This window comes from Paramisgurnus dabryanus, chromosome 1 (genome assembly GCF_030506205.2).
Source record: "Paramisgurnus dabryanus chromosome 1, PD_genome_1.1, whole genome shotgun sequence".
Classification (NCBI taxonomy): domain Eukaryota; kingdom Metazoa; phylum Chordata; class Actinopteri; order Cypriniformes; family Cobitidae; genus Paramisgurnus; species Paramisgurnus dabryanus.
Genome location: NC_133337.1, coordinates 52,121,213 through 52,139,509, shown reverse-complemented (window position 1 = coordinate 52,139,509; position 18,297 = coordinate 52,121,213). Strand labels below are relative to the sequence as shown.

At 36.9% G+C, this 18,297-nt stretch overlaps 1 long non-coding RNA gene across 1 annotated transcript in view; it reads left to right on the top strand.

The window, feature by feature from the left end:
* LOC135720598 (uncharacterized) overlaps positions 1 to 18,297 on the top strand; it is a 68,940-nt gene that overhangs the window by 36,713 nt on the left and 13,930 nt on the right. The window contains exon 2 of the long non-coding RNA XR_010521307.2: positions 10,230 to 10,301. This is a non-coding gene — a long non-coding RNA (uncharacterized lncRNA). The remainder of the gene's footprint in view (positions 1 to 10,229; positions 10,302 to 18,297) is intronic.

Below are 18,297 nucleotides of genomic sequence, written 5' to 3'. Positions count from 1 at the left end.
AGCCGTTTTAAACAGTAAAATATACATGTAAATGGGAATCATGGAAGATCTATTCGTGGTGGCCAGTGTTGATTCCGTGACGGGCGCCGCCATGTTAACTCTTTCACCGCCAGCGTTTTTTTTAAAAGTTGCCAGCCAGCGCCAGCGTTTTTCATGATTTTCACCAAAGTTTAATGCCTTCCAGAAAATGTTCTTCTTTGAATATATAAACATACAATATACCAAATGAAAGAACAGACCCTCTGCTTTCAAAAAAAAAAAAAAACGTTTCATCCTACCTTCAGTGGTTCTTTTGCAATCAGCTTTTGAATATGGGTAGGTTTCTGCAAAAACACCACATTTTGAGCAAAAAGCAGAGATAATTCCATTTTTGTGACGGACTTTTCATAGAGATCCCATTCAGAGCGATCTTTAAAACATACACGGACATGCAGCCGCTTGCCATAGGGCAATACTTCCGGGTTTAAAAAGTTGCGGTATTGCGGAAAGACGGAAAATCTCTTAATTGGCGGAGAAGCCTTTTCTATTAATTGACGAGATATCTCGTCATTGGCGGGGAAAGAGTTAAATGAGACAACACGCGAGAGGGGAGGTGGAACAAAAACAAGGAAGCGGGGGCGAGCGCAGCACACAGAGAAGGAAATCAGAAATAAAAACAAACATCATATTGATACGATATGTCGAAATCCATTTCGTGTTTAAAAATATATCGATGTAGTTTGAATATCGAGAAATCGCCCACCCCTACATTATATAGTACAGTGGTTCTCAAACTGGGGGCCAGGGGGGCCGCGAGATGGTGCCAGGGGGCCCCAGTTTTATGACATTTTATAAAATACATTAATTTATCATAAATTCTGTGTAATTAAACCAAAAAATAAGCCTACTAACCAACAACACTACTTTGTATAATTTATTATGTTTTGTTTAATTAAAATGTTACATTTTAGAACTAGTTTTTGTCATAAATTTTCTTTGGGGGCCCGTGAAGGAATGCACCGTACACAAGGGGGGGCACGCTGAAAAAGTTTGAAATACCACTGATATAGTACACATTTTACACAATTACGTTAGCTAGTGATGGCCGATATGCCCCATTTTTAGATCATCCTATCATCAGTCTTTGAGATCGCCGATACACGATAGTAAGGGGGGGCGGGCGGGCAGTAGTTTACTCATTTATTTATTTGTTCATTTTTTACTTGATTGGTGGAAAAAACAAGCAAGGGAAACACTGTCATTACCGCAACCTTCTAAAAACTGATGCCATTAATCCGAGCACGTCATTAAATTACACACTCACTGGTTTTAAACCCCTGCGCGCCTAACAACCGTTCTAGTGCAACAAAATGTCAGAACCACACGTATTACAAGCTCATGTGCAATGAAGAGTCCGAATCATGCGCATTACAAGTTCAGGTGCTAAAAGGAGTCCATGCCGCGCGCATTTTAGGTCAGAGCAATAGTCCAACATACGCGCATAAGTCCAGTTGCTTGTGAGAAGGAATTTGCATGCGTTACAAGCTCTCTTGCGCAAAGTGAAGCCTACAAACCCTCTCATGTGAGGAAAAGCACGCAATGTGCATGTTAATGTGAAACTATGATGATAATAATAATAATAACCATTGCCAACTATCGTCATGAAAGCCTGCTTTTGGCGATATGTCTGACGATCGCCGATACACGATACTATCATCTATCGGCACAACCCTAACATTAGCTCAGTGTCGTTTTTGATACTCTTTAGCTATGATTTGAACTGAGGTAATCTACTTGTTGTTAATTTTGCTTGTTATTAGAAATAAACTACTCTAAAAGGACTCTTGTTAATATATTATTTTTGGAGTTTACCGAAAGTTACATGTGTTCCATGAAAGCTGTTTGTTTATGTTGTTACTGCTGAAACCGTCTATAGTAGTGCTTACTTTTATTGTATCCAATATCTTTGACAGATTGCTTACTGACTGTCTGAGAAAGAGATTGGTCACAAGGGTCAGCTAGTTGTTTAGCAACCAACTAGTTGTTTGTTGGGGTTGACAAACTATATGTTGGTAGTTTAGAACATGTATTTTGTCAAAGTGCTGAATTTAGATGTGTGGTTTGAGTTGTCCTCTTTGAACGTTGCCATACACATTTCAAGTGTGCTTGAAGTTAAATATAGTCCAACTTTTGAAAATACATCTCAGGAACCCTACATCATATTGAAGATTTATTTGCCCCTCAGCTTCATTATAAATAGGAATTGTGGTCAGTCACCTCATATTTTGGTCAGATGATGCCTTCCTGTTGGGGAGTTCTTGGCCTACATAGCTGCGAAATCGACAAGGCCTTATGCTGATAGTCAACAGTCCAGTTTAACAGACTTGAATAGTGAAAATTATGGGGGCTGGACAGCCTAACATAATTATGTGTGTTCATCATTATACTGTCTTCTACCTCAAGAAATTCAATACTCTGCTCTATATTTTTATGGCAGTGGGTTCTGGTTCATGTACGCACAGCACTTTTAATCAGATGCGTTTGGAAAAAAGAAGACTTTTTTGGGATTTGCTGGGGAGTTCTGCACGACACTAGGAGCCATTATATTCTCCTGAAAACTTTTCAAAGCTTTGAATCATTTTCAACATTAATGAAGTTGTAACCTAGTTTCTATCACTGGCATAGCATTCCATCGGCAGCGGGATTTCAACGTGAGCCAGAGGACATATTATCTGTTTTCTCACTTTTACCTCACATACTGTGATTTGTTGGAGGGCTTAATCCAAATAAAACCTTCAGGGTCTCTATGGGATCAATTTGAAGAGATCTCTCCTCCCCATTCTCCTGTTCTTTCATATTTTTCTCTTTTTTTCTTTATTCTATCTATGGCATATTTTCCTCTTGTGGCTCAATATATCATGTTTAGAACAAGGTGCTTAGGGTGTCGGTTTGATCTATTGGTGATCTGCTCTCTTGTGATTGGCTGATCACTGTTGTCCTTAGCTGACCAATCAGTTGGTCTTTCTGTTCATGTATTTGCAGGTCCATTCCGCCACTTACTGGCACTCTTTATCTTTCTAGGTGCTTACAGATTATCATGATGTTTAAATCTGTTTTTTGATTAAAATCAACTCTCGAGAAATTTGACAATGGCTTTTGTAAGCTTATATTGCACTTAAAGTGAATGTAATGTGGTAGGGAAGTGCATGTTTGAGAACAAGAGAGACAGACAAGGTTGTAATAGATGTCTCCGTAGGCTTCTCCGACTTAAACAAGCAAAGCTCACTAAAGGAAACCCACGGGCTTGAATCTATTATTCACATGTAGCGCTGCAGTGCTGTAGATCGTCTCTTTCAAACACATTCGCGCGCACACACAAAAGCGAGGAAATGAAAGCTGACGGCTGTTTGCAGTCACGGAGCAAATGGACAGAGCGAAGGCCTTTTGTCAAGACATGAATCTCTAGTGACTCAACAAAGACCTGCTAGCAGACACATTGTTTGAGAAACAAGGACAGATACAGTATCTGTATTGAGGTGAATGAGCTAAATGGATAGTGTTCACTCCTTAGCTGATAGCAGTCTTTTTTTGCCCTCTGGGTTTACTAACAGCTGAGGTTTTTTAAATGGTAATAGCTGGCATCAAGAACCTGATCCTGAATCAGTACTTGAATCAGTATTCACTGAGAAGTTTTCTTTACCTCCTTTTCTCTAGACTATTGCTTTACTTTGACCTGTTAAAAAAGCTCTAGAAATATGGTTTAAAGAGACAGGCTACACAAAAAGTGGGATTCATTTGTTTTCATAATTTTTTAAATGTAAGGCTTTATTCTTTTCGAAGAAGATTAATCTCAGTAAAATATGCCTTGTTAGAGTATCAGTAACCATTTACTTTTATTAAATCTATTTTCTATATAATGAAAGTAAGTCCTTTGTAAAAATTCATTGTTGCACTTAAACTTAAAAAAAAAATTCAGCTTGGATTTTCAATTATTTCAAGTTTCTAAATTAGTAAGGAGTTGCTATAAATTATTTAAAAAAGTTTAATTAACTTAAACATTTAAGTGCAGCAATGAATTTTTACAATGGACTTACTTTTATTATATAGAAAATAGATTTAATGAAAGTAAATGGTGTCTGATGCTCTTACATTCTGTCTTCGCTGTTCCACAGATGGAAGTCAGTCTTATGTGTTTGGAGCAATATTAAGAGTCTGGTTCCAAAACGCGATTAAAAAAAATAGTTACCACCAAAATCAGTATCTGGTCAGTATTTAAAAGTACATTTTTAATTTTACGCAAAATCCGATATCTGCCTTATTATTCTGTCATCTTTCCTCCCTTTTTTTCCAAACCCTGACAAACGCCAGTCCTTCTTTTCTGCAGAATGCAATAAATCCGCTTATCCAATCACAGTGCAGCTTTCCACGCATTGTAAACAATAATGGCGGCGCTTTGAATTCACACAGAATCCTAGTTTTCCTCATCTACTTTGTACTTCTTGATCAACAAACAAACAAAAACAAAAGAATACTTTTGATGGCATTGATAAACCTGTGGTGGTCTTCTGACACGGGGAAGAAAGGTAAGCCATCAAAATCGAATAATTTATGTGAGAGGCCCTCGGGCGAAGGAAAAATGCCGGCTGTTGCTTGTTCTCACAGCATCAAGCTTCTGTCATGCTAACCCATTGACCCCAGGGGATCTTATGAAAATGTTACATTATTTTTCTCGAAGCCAACGAATATTGAGCAGGACCAAAACATTTTACAGCTAATCGCTGTCAAAAAAGTAAGAGTTTTGATTAATGCCATTAATTTTTATTTAATCAGTGTACATCACTAGTCAACTAAATGAATATAACATTTTGGAACCAAACTCTTCATATGATGCCAATGTTTTTATCTGGCATTCAGAGGACAAGACAAGACCGTTGTCCTTCTATGCTAGCAAATGACACAAACACAGTAACAAATTTAGCTCAACAAGTTCAGACAGCATTGTAATGGAATGTATATCCTAAAAATAAAGTGCTGTGGCTAAAATATCATCAAATCTTAAGGTCTGTCCTGCCCAGAGGCAGACCTGACTTTTTGCTAGCAGTGACAAAAATTACCAGTGTTTGCACAAATTCACCCGTTTTTCATGTTTTCCTTTAACTTGTTTTAGATATATATATATTTTTTATTTTGTAGTTGTTGTGATTCACCTTGCTTGCAATTGTTTTTGTCAGAAAACTGGGCTAGTTTTAATGGCTATCAATAAAGAAATGTGCTTTTGGCCCACAAAATAGTGCAGTTATGGCGTCCAGAGCCAACCGTCCAACTAACCAGCCAAACCTTGACCACCTGCTTCAGAGAAACAGGTGCTCCTGGTCAAAACTTACACCAGAGGTTGACATGTTGGACTGTTCAAAGGAACGCTAATGTTATTAACATTAATGTTTCCGCAATAGAAGAGGAGAAAGGATTTTTTTTAAGCAAACACAGGCCTCGTCTTTTAAGAAGCCTTTAAAAATGACCCAGTTTGAAGACCAAATTGATCCCAAAACACATTCCTGCTTCATTATTTTGTTTTCATGATGTCGACAAGCTTGTGGGATCCAGGCAGTTGCACTTTTTAAAGCTTGTCCTCTCAGTTTACTTACATTTGAAAGGCTGTTTTTACAGGCTTTTTATTAGGCATCATTGGCACACAGCCTCTTCCCTTCTGTCACATGACTGGTAATAATGACATCATTGAAGCTCGCCAATTGAGGTTTAATACCAGAGTCCAAGGCTGAAGGCTATAATTTGGCCTCTCCTCTTTTTGACATGCTGTCGCTCCGGTCTAATTTAGGCCCTGGGTACAGCTGTGCCCAATTCTAACCATACCCTGTTAAATCTGTTTGTTTCTGTATCTAAACTAGTGTTTTTAGATGACAACAAAGACACCTGCTGCCTTGATATTCAGCTATGTGTTTAAAAGGCTGTTGTATTATCACAACCAGGAAAATTTTATGATGATATTTATTCAAGGCTCAACGCAAATAATTGTTTTGGTTCAGGTTTTCACTTGCCCTGCCAAAATTTTTACTGGACCCAATAAAAAATGTCAGTGTCAGATTTAAAAAAAATAATAATTCAAAAGTTAAATATAATTGTATAGATATACAGACACGTTCCAACGAAAAAAGGCTCCCAACTTTTCTGCTTTAAACTGACAGCAAATTGTGCAGAATATTGCATTGTTTCTTTCGTCATGTTTTACCCAAGTAAATGTCTGATTCCAAGATGTTAAATAATATACATTGATGAAAATATATTTAAGTGACAAGTGATATTTTTGGGTGAAAAGATTGTATTGTTCGCAACACTGCGTTTTACTCCCATATTTAAATAAAAAGCTACGTTTCGACCGTTCTTGGTCTTTTTCAGGCAAAGTTTTTCATTTTAGTAGTTCTCTTCTTGTTCAGCACCTGCCAGAAAGTGGGATGTGCCCACTTTAAATCTTTTATACATATTGATATTTTTGGGTGTCATAAAATTGCACTGAATTATTATCTAAATCCACTAAGGAAGCTTTACCGCAAACAGGATTGCAGATGTAGATGCCAGATTTACATGAAGGACTCGGTTTGTATGTAAAAGCAATTTTATTCATGTCAACCGAGCAACACAATAATGAGACACAAGAGTCCTGTCAGTGATAAAGCCTTTGTCTTAATGCTGAATTGGAAACAGTAGCGCAGTATGCAGTCATAAGATTTTTCACTGTTTAGCCTATGTGTAATAATAAACTCCCGGTCACAGAGCAGGACCGATTCTATGGCGTTTTGTGTGTACAGCGTGCATGCATGAGATAATCATGTGTTCACTAAAAACCATTTTATTTAGAGGTCAAACACAAATACACAATCAGCTGTCTGCTTGTCGTGTTTTATCGGCTGCTGTATCGGGGTAAACACTATGCAGTGTTTGAAGTGGAAAGCTTTAATCAGAAGAGTAATTGTTTACAATTGAAGGACGGTTGGCCTTGTGCGGCTATGTACGTGTGAACGATTGGCCATTTTTATGTGAGTGTGGACGCAGTCATTCGTTTTACTTGCAGAGGACAGCATAACAATTACTATTGCTCATACTTTTAAGTATTAAACTTGGCGCTCTGTAGCTCTTATTGAAAGTAAATGACTGTTGCCCTAAATCACTGTTAGTGCATACACCCCATTATACTGAATGGTGAACGCAAGTAGAATTAAGATTCAAAATGGGTTTATTGATATGGTAATACAAACAAATACAGTTATGAGATACTCAATAAATACAGAATTGTGTATTTTTATTCAATGTTAAGCTCTGTGTCCACCAAAGCATTTAACTCTTACCCCGCCAGCATTTTTTTTTAAAGTTGCCAGCCAGTCCCAGCATTTTTTATATTCACAAAAGTTTAATGCCTTCCAGAAAATCTTCTTCTTTAAATATATAAGCATACAATTTATCAAATAAAAGAACAGACCCTTTGCTTTCAAATAAACAAACAAAAAAGTTTCATCCTACCTTTATTTGTTCTTTTTATCACCAAATATGGGTAGGTTTCTTAAAAAAAAAATTGATCAAAAAGCTGAGAGAATTGCATTTTTGTAAAGGACTTTTGTTGTAGATCAGATTCAGAAAAATGATCAAAACATACAGTTTTAACTGTTTTGGCCTTAGAGGATGCTTCCATGTTTTATAAGTTGGCTTAGAGTGCGATCTGGTTTATAATAGCAGAAATATGACTTGCCGTAAAAACTCGTCATTGCATGGATTAGGCTTGCCGCGATAGTCGGTGAAACGGTGATTACCGGTGCTTCAGCCTCTCACCGTTTAGATCACTTGCCCACCGCGACACCGTCTTTCACCATCGTTTTGATATTTTCGTGTAATTAAATCATTTAGTTTCGTTAGAGACAGCTAACACCAAAAACTGAATGTGTCTGCTGCCTGAATTCAGCGGAGCTGAACGCGCGTCACATCACAGCAGCAGCAGCCAGGTGTCAGATTTCATTTATTTCTGTTCATTTAAACAGTTGCGTAATTCAAAAGTGAAAGTAAAATGTGCACGTCTGCATGCGCATTTATAAGCCCCTCCCACCCGGTGGAAAAATTCTGTCACCGCGGCAACCCTAGCATGGATGCGTTTATTCTTAATTTGAAGAGTTAACTCGTCAATGGCATGGAAAGAGTTAAATGAAAACACCACCATTTTTCAATGCGTGCACTTTTAATCTTTGAACAGCATTTCTTGAATGTGTTAGCATTCATTCCTATGGCTCCAAATAAACACTTACACATGTAACAACTCATGAAACAGTCTTTAAATAGGGAAAACATGGAAGTGATTGGTGGCTTCTAAATTCCTCCCTGTTTGGAGCCATAGGAATGAATTGGGCTAGGCTAAATGCTAACACATTCACAAAGTGCTGTACAAAGTTTAAAAGTGCACGCATTGAAAAAACATATGTTATACTAGTAATGTAATAATTAGTCTAAGTTGACGTAAGAACATAGCAAAATATTGAAAAACGGTGGTGTTTTCCTTTAAGCCCGGCTAAAATCGGCAGCAAGTGAAAAAAAACGCAGATGATGGGTGATGGCCAGGGTTTTTTTCAGATGAGTGCTTTGGTTGCTATTCATTTTAATATAATTTTGTTTATCCGTCATTGTACGATGTGCTGTGGGTGTGGTATATATATACCTCTAATGTGATTGAACTGAGTGAAAAGTACAACAAAACACAAATTTTATATTTTTCAATTCGTGGCGAGAAGGCGACTGGTAAAAACGCTGAGGCTCAATGTTTGGAATAAATTCTCAGCACCACTTCATAGGGGTTGGTTCACATTTCGCATCTAAAACCGCGCTGAAAACAAAAAAAGAGCATGTCAGATGGCATTACTCTCTAAGTGATTCAAAATAACGTGTTTGTGTGCGCAAGAGATGCAAAATGTGAACCACCCCTAACAATGCCCTGACAACCATCCAAAGCACCATAGCATCGTAGGAGTGACATTGTTATGGGCAGGCACATAATTTTATAAAATTGAAAAACATGAAGTGTTGAGATGCGAAACCTGCTAAGTGTGTCTGGCTAGACTCCTAATAGGTTCTACCTAAAAAAACAGTATTTTGATTGGCCTAATGGCGGGATCAAGCATATTTGACACAAAGTATTTGATGAATGTATAGTATGTGTCGAGAGCTCATTTTTAACGGAGGTGTCCATTAGAGGCTTTTGCACTGAACTCTTCATATGTGCACTTGTTTAAGGTGTAGTCTTTTTGCTGAGAATGTGTTTTTTGCCAGTTTTGGCAACATTGCATATTTGGATATTTACTCTCATCTCATTTGTCATATAAAGTTCAGTTTAATCTGTTTTTAAACTGTATTATTTCCAAACAGATGAATGATGAGTCCAAGCCAAATTTAACATGATTAATGAATGCACGTCACCACACCAATGTTATACTCTCATTATTCTCATTAAGCTGTAATTGTTATACAAACACAGGATGGCCCAAGTTTTAAAACTTTCCAAATAAAATCCCTAAGGTTTATTCATTTTATTTTAATACCATGTATTTGAGTGTCTAATACATTATTCAGCGACATAGAGAGCCACTTTGTGAAGCATTATGAATAATCAATAAGCAAACCTCAGTAATACATCTTATAAAGAGATCATTTCTCCCTTGTCTATAGAGCAGATCGTAGTCATACAGACGGTAAAGTGCAATTTCATACGGCCCTCATGGTGAGGTCAACAGTATTTGGGGGCTGAATGTTATTGATTGAGCTTTAGCATCTGCTTGTGTCTTCGCATGCTGTTGATTCCATTTGACCCCTTCACACGGCTGAGGTGAGCTTTGTGTTTTACTCTGATGGGACTCCAGGGGTCCTCGTCTATCATACGTTATACCCAGATCATCCATAATTTACAGATGAAGAGTTAAAAAGTAAGATGGATATTTCAGCATGATGTTCAGGTGTGCCTACTCCAAAACAAGCGAGGTTTTGGATTTGATCTCATCTCTGCTGCCCGTGTAAATGCTGAGTTAGTGCACGGGTGAATTAACTTCTGTGTTTTCTCCCATTTTTAAAGATAAAAATGTCACGTGAATAATTCACCTGAAATAACTTATTATTTATTTAGTCTTAAGCAGTCTTTGTGTGCTGAACACATTGTGTGGTTAAAAGGTTTTTTAATTGTGCTTGTACTGTGTTTTTTTTTTCAGGTGAGTGGAGGGCTGAGGAAGGAGAAGAGGATTGTGGGCCATCTTGGGAAAGGGACCCTGAAGATTCTTTGGGTAATGCAGCTAACAATTATTTTTTGATTCTAGTGACCTTCCTATTGTTATGATAATTTAGGCGTGACCTTAATAACAACCAGACCAATGGCAGTTGCTGAGCATATGTACAAGCAAATAAACCAGCATGCGCTTAATATACTTAATCAAAAACCCCATTCACAAAGCACTCTGTGTGAACACAAAAGCGTCCTGTAAATTTTCTGGGATTGTTTCCATAAAGAGGACATGCCGCAACATTCACGGAAAGCATTCTGTGGGAACAAGACGCAGAAACAATGCCGTAAGGGAAGTGCGTGCCATAGTAAAATGTCGACAAACTGGACTGAGGCTAAAATTAGGGATCTCGTCACTATCCGCGCAGAAGCTGAGATCATTCAAAAGCACGACAGAACAGCGCATCATGCGCTTCTTATGATCTTAAACTAAAATAAAGTTCATGTGCTTGGTTTCTCGAGAGAGAAATCACGGATAATTGGCAAACTTCGGACATTGTTAAAAAACTTACCAAGTACAGGACTTTAAATACGACGTGTCTTTACGGGATCTTTATGGTATGTGTGTAAATGCATGAACAGATTCAGGAAAATCATTGGCAGTGTGAATGAACCAAAAATCAATTGATCCCAGAAAAATCACGGACAATTTTTGTGTTTTTTCCGTAATCTTTATAATCTCTGTCTAGTGAAAATACAACAGTGAATCAGTACACTTTCAAAAAAAGTCTTTAGATGTCACTGGGGTGGTACCCTTGTATAAGTAAACCTGTCTTCCTAAAGCGTTCATAGTAGTAGGGGTGCACGGGGCAAAAACTAACACGGGATTAGATGTAACACGGACTGTTTTCATTGTTGCACAAGGATGAGCGCTTTGGTTTTCTGGTATCTTTTTCACGCTGCCATAAGACAATCTCCCGCAAATTATTGGAAATGTGTAATGTTTTTCCATAGAGTTATTGATGAACGAGTGTTTTGGTGGCATGTTAGTAAATTTTTTCATCATATGTTTTTTTCGATTTCTAAGTGGCTGTGTAAAATACAAAAAACAATGCTATGTCATATTAATCAGTGTCTTGTTGACTAAAACATAGCATTGTTTTTAAAAATGTCTGCAGCTTGTAGCAACTTTTTGGTGGGCTTAAAAATATTTTGACCCAGCGGGGTTAGTTGTAACGCTGTGTTACAACTAACCCCTCAGCTTTTACGATATGAAAACCGCTAACGTTAGCGTAATTTTTCCCGTTGTTTTAAATAGGCTACACACTAATGATTGCTGGCTGCCAACAAAATAAATGTGCCTGTCTTATCAAAAATCACGTGTGAAATTGATTTTTGTTCATATCTTTAATATTGATTGAATAAAGTCATGTCAAAGATTGAAATCATAATGGAATTAATGGCCAAAATTAGACTTTGATGCTAGTAGATTTTGATTTTGAAACTGTAGTATGGTTATTACAGACTGGGTCACATATAAAAAAAAATGTTTTGTCATAATTGTGCTGCTTTTCTCACATATTTAGACATTTGTATCCATTTATAATTGAACTATTATTAGAAAAGGGCTGGATGAACGAATATAGTGTGGATACCTGTCTATTATAGACAGATATATAAACAATATCCACTTCAAGTATATAGACAAAATAGTATTGAAATATTTGCCTGCAAACTTAATTTTAGCAAGTGTTACAACTAACCCCCTGCCTGTTACAATTAACCCCACCTATGGGGTAATTTGTAACGTTTGCACTTCTGTCACGTTTGGTGTAATTGTCCAAGAATGGTAAGTACTAGAAACAAACTTCAAATGGACATTTGTAGCAGAGATGTGTGTGTTGCTTGTGTAAAAATAGAATTAATCAAACTCAAATATTTTTTGAATGATTGAGCCAAAACCAAAAAGCGTTAGGTTGTGTCACGCTCTACCCTACCCCAGAAGTACATGTTGGTACCAAAGGTATATATTTGTACCTGAATGGACCGTTTAAATGAATACTGCGGTAGTGACAGCTAGGAACCATTTTTTGACAGCTTTGTTTCAAGTCTCGTTACATAAAAATGATTTTATTAAAAAAAAATTTTTGACTTGATACACATGACACACTTCATCTTTACCAAAGCTTGAACCATTGAGGTCCGATTTGCAGGATCTGCAGTAACTGCAGTCTGGCACTACAGGCCACTTAAACTAATGCTCAATCATTAACAATAAGCCATGCTGTTTAATTCCCAGTCTCAATAAGAGGCTGTTGTGCTGATTGTTTTAGCATATAGTCTCATCTATCCTGATTATCATTTATTTTAGTGGCAGCCACTAACAGCAGTACGGCTTTAGTGAGGTATCACTTTCACACATTTCACTCAGTTGGTAGTGGATTGGCTTGTATTTAGTTTAAGTCTTGTGTTTTGGAGATGTACAGTTTACACTATAGCCTTCAGTATTAAGTGCCGAATCCAGCTGTGCATTTCCTGTGTTTACAGTCAATGGACTGAGGCCTTGACAAATCCCCTTTGGAGGATCTCATGAGATGGGAGAACTCCCCTTGCTGCCATTGACCTCATTATAAAATAGACAGCTGCTTCGGGCAATGTTGTTCTTTTTGTATATCACGCTTTACAATTTAGCCTTTCAAACATATTGCAAATCAAATATCAAGTAATGTCTAAAATAAAATGCACTGTCACACATTCACAAGTGTAGTAAGTTGTCATTTAGCAGATGCTTTTATCTAAAGTGACTCTCAGCTATTTATGTTAAGGCACCAGCGACAGGCATGCCTACTAGCAAACAACAGTACATTGACCAGACGACCTCCAGTGATAAAACCGCTGTCTGTGTGAACTGGTCATTACAGCACAGTTAACCTCAGTCTGCTTCAGGCACATCATTGTATTAAGTGCTTTGCTCAAGGGCATGATAGTCATAGCTTATGGTTCACTCCTCGGACCAGAAACTGAGTTTAAGCCACTACACCACAAGTGATGACATTTAAAATAAAGTCTGAATCTGTCTCATATATACATTCAAAAAAAGAATATAATTACAAAATATAACATAAAATAATTTGCATGTTATTTAATATCACATTCAGAACTCATTGCATCTTTTAAAATCATGTGTAAAGTCATTTCAGAAAATAGTTTCTAAACGCATTATAAATTGTTAAAAAATATATTGCTCAAACACGTTGCAGAGACTATGTAGTAGTGAACTTATGGAGGACCACAAGAGTCATGCAAAATGTAATAAAAAACTTCAATATTTAATAAGTACCTGGACAATAAAAATAGCAATTAATACATTTGTTTAAAACTTTATTAATTAATCTATAAATAAATAGACAAAGTTACAAAAAAATCATTTTATTAGGAAATAAAAAGTGAGATTATAAAAATAATGTAGAAATGAAATATTAATCCATTAATAAATAGTTCAAATTAATATAACAATTTACAAAAACAACATAAAACACTCAATAAGTTCATCATTTAAAATGGCATTTATAAATTCTTAATTAAATAATTTAATTTCAAAATGTATTTCAAAAAGCGATTTAAAAAGAGAAATAAATAACTGGATTTATAAATTGAACTACAAATACAGGTTTAAATTAGGCATTTAAAATGGCATTTCCGTTTAACATTTCTGTTTTCATTTCCCGATGGTTCTCCTTATTCTTTTCGCTATTCGATTTGCTTTATGTTTTAGCCTCTCTATTTAGCTTTTCCGTGACTCTTTGGGTCCTTGCAAATGGTCATATGAGAAATGCAAATTAGCTATGGCCAGGTGGATGTAACAAGCTCGCTGATGGCTCTGATTGTACGTCATGCGCAGATTTATAGATCTTGGATGAGGACCCAAAGAGTCACGGAAAAGCTAAATAGAGAGGCTAAAACGAAAAGCAAATCGAATAGCATAAGGAGAATAAGAAGAACCATCAGGAAATGAAAATGGAAATGCGCAGTAACATGAACACTTCTGATTTCCCTCCTCACGCTCAAACTTCTGTTAATATTACTGCACCTATGGTTGAAGTTCTGCAAACTAAGTGCTCTTCTGCCATACAATACAGTTTTTATCTGCTTAAAAATCGCTACGTTTTATTTTGTCCCACCATACAGTCTTTAAATAGGGAAAACATGGAAGTGTTTGGTGGCTTCTAAATTCATCCCTGTTTTTATCCTTAGGAATGAATGGGCTAGGTTAAATGCTAAAACATTCACAACGTACTGTACAAAGATTAAGTGTACGTATTGAAAAAAGATAGGTATGTATTAATTCATCTAAGTTGAGGTAAAAACATAGTAAAATATTGAAAAACGGTGGTGTTTTCCTTTTAAAGCTTTTATATCTTGTGAAAGTTGCACATAAGTGATTATAAAGGCTGTCGAACTTCCACTATTTCTGATCATTTATGTTGTTTAGGCTGTTACCTCAAGCAGACAGGACCTTTTGAAGTTTTTTAAGGAGCTCAGGGATTTTATTAGTTTGTTTGTTTTTTATTAATTGTACCAGGCTTCAGCATAGCCTCATATTTAAAGTCGCTCTGATCTGATTGGTTCTGTTGTAACTGCGTAACTCTTTATTTAGTGAATGTTTAGGTATGATAAATGCCCTCAATCAATAAATAACACTCCAAACCCCAGTGTGCGGTTTTTCACTTGCCTCATAAATACCTCTTTTAATGAGAGAAGAGAAATTTCTCATTAACAGACTGAAGGCTGAACCTGCTTAATTTAACAGCTTTACCGTTGGTTACCGTGGTAATTACAGCCCCTCTTCTCTTTGATCCTCTCCAGACAATGTTTCCCAGATTCTCAAACTCATCAGAGAAACAGCTGTTATATCAGAGAGAGCGTCTCCATCACAGGGAAATGAGAGACCGCTCCTCCATTGCATGGCATACACTCTGAAGTCTAGATTTACAACTGGTGCCTTTGTTGAACACAATGTGTGTGATTCCTGTGGGATTTCAGAGGGATGAGGGGTACAACAGCATGCCAAAGCTTAAAGGGATAATTTACCCAAAACAGAATATGGCATTCCAAATCTATTTAAAGGGGACATATCATGAAAATTTGACACTTTTAATGTGTAAGTGCTATAATTTGGCCCCGTGCTTTTATCAACCTAGAAAATGTGAAAAAGAACAGCCCACTAACTTCCCTTGTGATGTCAGAAGGGGATAATAGTGCAGGGATCAGCTCATTTGCATTTTAAAGGACACACCCAAAAATCGCACATTTTTCCTCACACCTACAAAGTGGCAATTTTAACATGTTATAATAAATTATCTATATGGTATTTTGAGCTAAAACTTCACATATGTACTCTGGGGAGACCAAAGATTTATTTGACATCTTAAAAATTTTGTGAAATGTCCCCTTTAAAGGGCCAATATAATGACAATTTTTACAAGATGTTATATAAGTCTCAGGTGTGTCTGTGAATTTTCAGCTCAGATCACAGATCATTTGTTATAGCATGTCCAAAATGCCCCTATATGGGTGGGAGGAAAAAATTGCTGTTTTTTGTGTGTGTACCTTTAAATGCAAAAACGCTACTGCTTTCGGTTAAAAATAGATCAGATTTCTGTGAATCCAGTCTGGGAAAATGGTATCTTTAGCCACATTAGTGCTACAACATGCTAACGAAACACATTTATAGAAGCTTCTGGATGAAGTTAACCAGTGAGTCAGTGGCGTTGGGCGGGGCTTTGTTAGTGTGACATCACATTAACAAGAGAATCGAAACCGCAAGTCTAATGAGACTGCTCTGGTTTAATAAGGAAAAAAAAGGGGAGTGTTTTTTTCCAGTGTAGGGCGGTTGTGTTTAGGTTAATATAACTCTGGCATTTTTTTGGTCTATAAGCCTAATTTTGTTTTAAAGAAGACGCTTTAACGTTTTTTTAACTACATTCTTAGACCTTTCCAACAATATGTAGTTTGTCGTGATAGATTAACATTTACATAAAAAATATTGGGTGTCCAGCTCACGGGACAGCGCCAGTTAATGGGTTAAATATGGAACACACCAAGTGAGTTTTTAATAAAAATAATTCCTTTCTTTTACCTAAATTGAGAGTGTTTTGGGACTGGGGCTGTCAAGTTCAAAAAATGGCAAAAGCTGAATGAAATTTAGATTTGATAACCCCAATGTTCCTATTTTTGTATTTCTTCCAAAAAGTGGCAAGATATTATTTCTCAACAGCTTATTTACCCAGCCATTGGGTTAAATCTGCAGTTTTAAAACTTTTCCCTTGTGTAGGGAAGGGGACTTTTTTAAGAGAACTTATTTCTGTGATCTACAAGCAAAGTTTGTCATAACACACCATAACATAAACACAAGAAACAGATTGGCCTGTCCTATCTAGATAAGTCTTACCTGTCTTATTTCTTTTTTTTTTTTAAGCTTACTGTTTCTGTAGCTCCCTGAGCCACAGACCTGAACAAGTATTGAGGCTGGAGTATCTGCATAAGCTTTGATGCTTATTTTCATATTCTCTAACATTAAAAATGTGCATATCATAACCGTCTCTTTTTCCCCGGCCTCTCGTTCTGATATTATACGCAGTGCTGAATACTTAGTTTCAAATGAGATCCTCAACCACACCCTCCGTCAAAACTTGACAGGTCTTTTTTGTTTTTTCATCTGTTGCTGATGTAACTTAGCCCTCCTTAATTTCTTTTCTTATGTCTTAGTTAGTACCATTGCTGCTTTTTATTCAAACCAAAGGTGAGAAAGACAAAGAGGGAATTTAGAAATGAGGACATAGCGATTATAGGGGAGCAGAGAGAGAGAGAGAGTTATGGCAGTTGGTTTAAGGTGGATTTTAAGTGTGTTACTAGTGTTATTTTGTGGTCTGACCTACTTAATGAATACAAATGTCACACCAAATAGTAAAAGGTCATTTAAAGGTTTTGTAAGGTGACTCACACACATACCCTCTGGCCACAGGCTCTCATACCCACACTGAACGCCTTCATTATGGTTTCTTGACCTTCCTCGTCCACCCCTTCATTACTTCATAGAGGTAAATGTTATCTACATTTACATTTATGCATTTGGCAGATAATTTTATCCAAAGGGACTTGGAGTGCATTACAGGCATACATTATAAACTAGTCAAAATATTTGCCTGTTATTATCAGTCTTTCATTACAAATTTAGATGTAATTATACATTTAATTAGTATCTTTGTTTTTTTATTTAATGAATTTATCATGCATCACCTTTTTGATGTCAGTCGTGACCAGTATCCTTAAAACAATCAGCAGGAAAAATCTTAGCACCAAAAATCTTCCTGCTGCCTGTGCCGCCTCATCCTTAAAATTAGCCATCTAAAATGATAACGGTTGAGTTTAGCCCCCTACTAACACCAACGTTCACTTAACATCAATCTAAGTGTGCCGAGAGTCTTTTTGACTGTCGCAGTCACTTCCTCTCCAGAACATCACCGTAGAGGTGACACACATTGAGTTGCCCTTGGCGACTGCATACCGGGGGTCAAAGTTCAACACCTTGATTTACAGCATCCTGTCTGGACCGCTCTGCGGAAATGAGGCTCCTCACCATGACATCTTCCAGAAAAAAATCACTGCCAGGAGAAATTATGACACACCGTTATCTTGTGACTCCTCTGGAACATTTACATGAAATGTACAGGCGTCCTTTCCCCGCACCTTTGTGTATTCTGCGCATCCAGAGATGTTTGTTGCTAACGTAATTGTACTGCAAAATGCGACCTTAAAATGATACAGAAAATGCACATAATATCATTTTATCAAAGCTACTATGCTACACATCCCCATAAATTCATTTATTTCTTAGTCCGCCACAAAATTTAAATTGACCACCACAAATAGATGTTTGCACATCGCGTTTATCACGATCTCTGTCTCACTTTCTGTACAAACACCTGTGGCGTTGGTCAATGCGCTCCACTGAGCCTCATTTAAGTTGCGTGTAAGCATATATGCGGACGTGCGCGTTG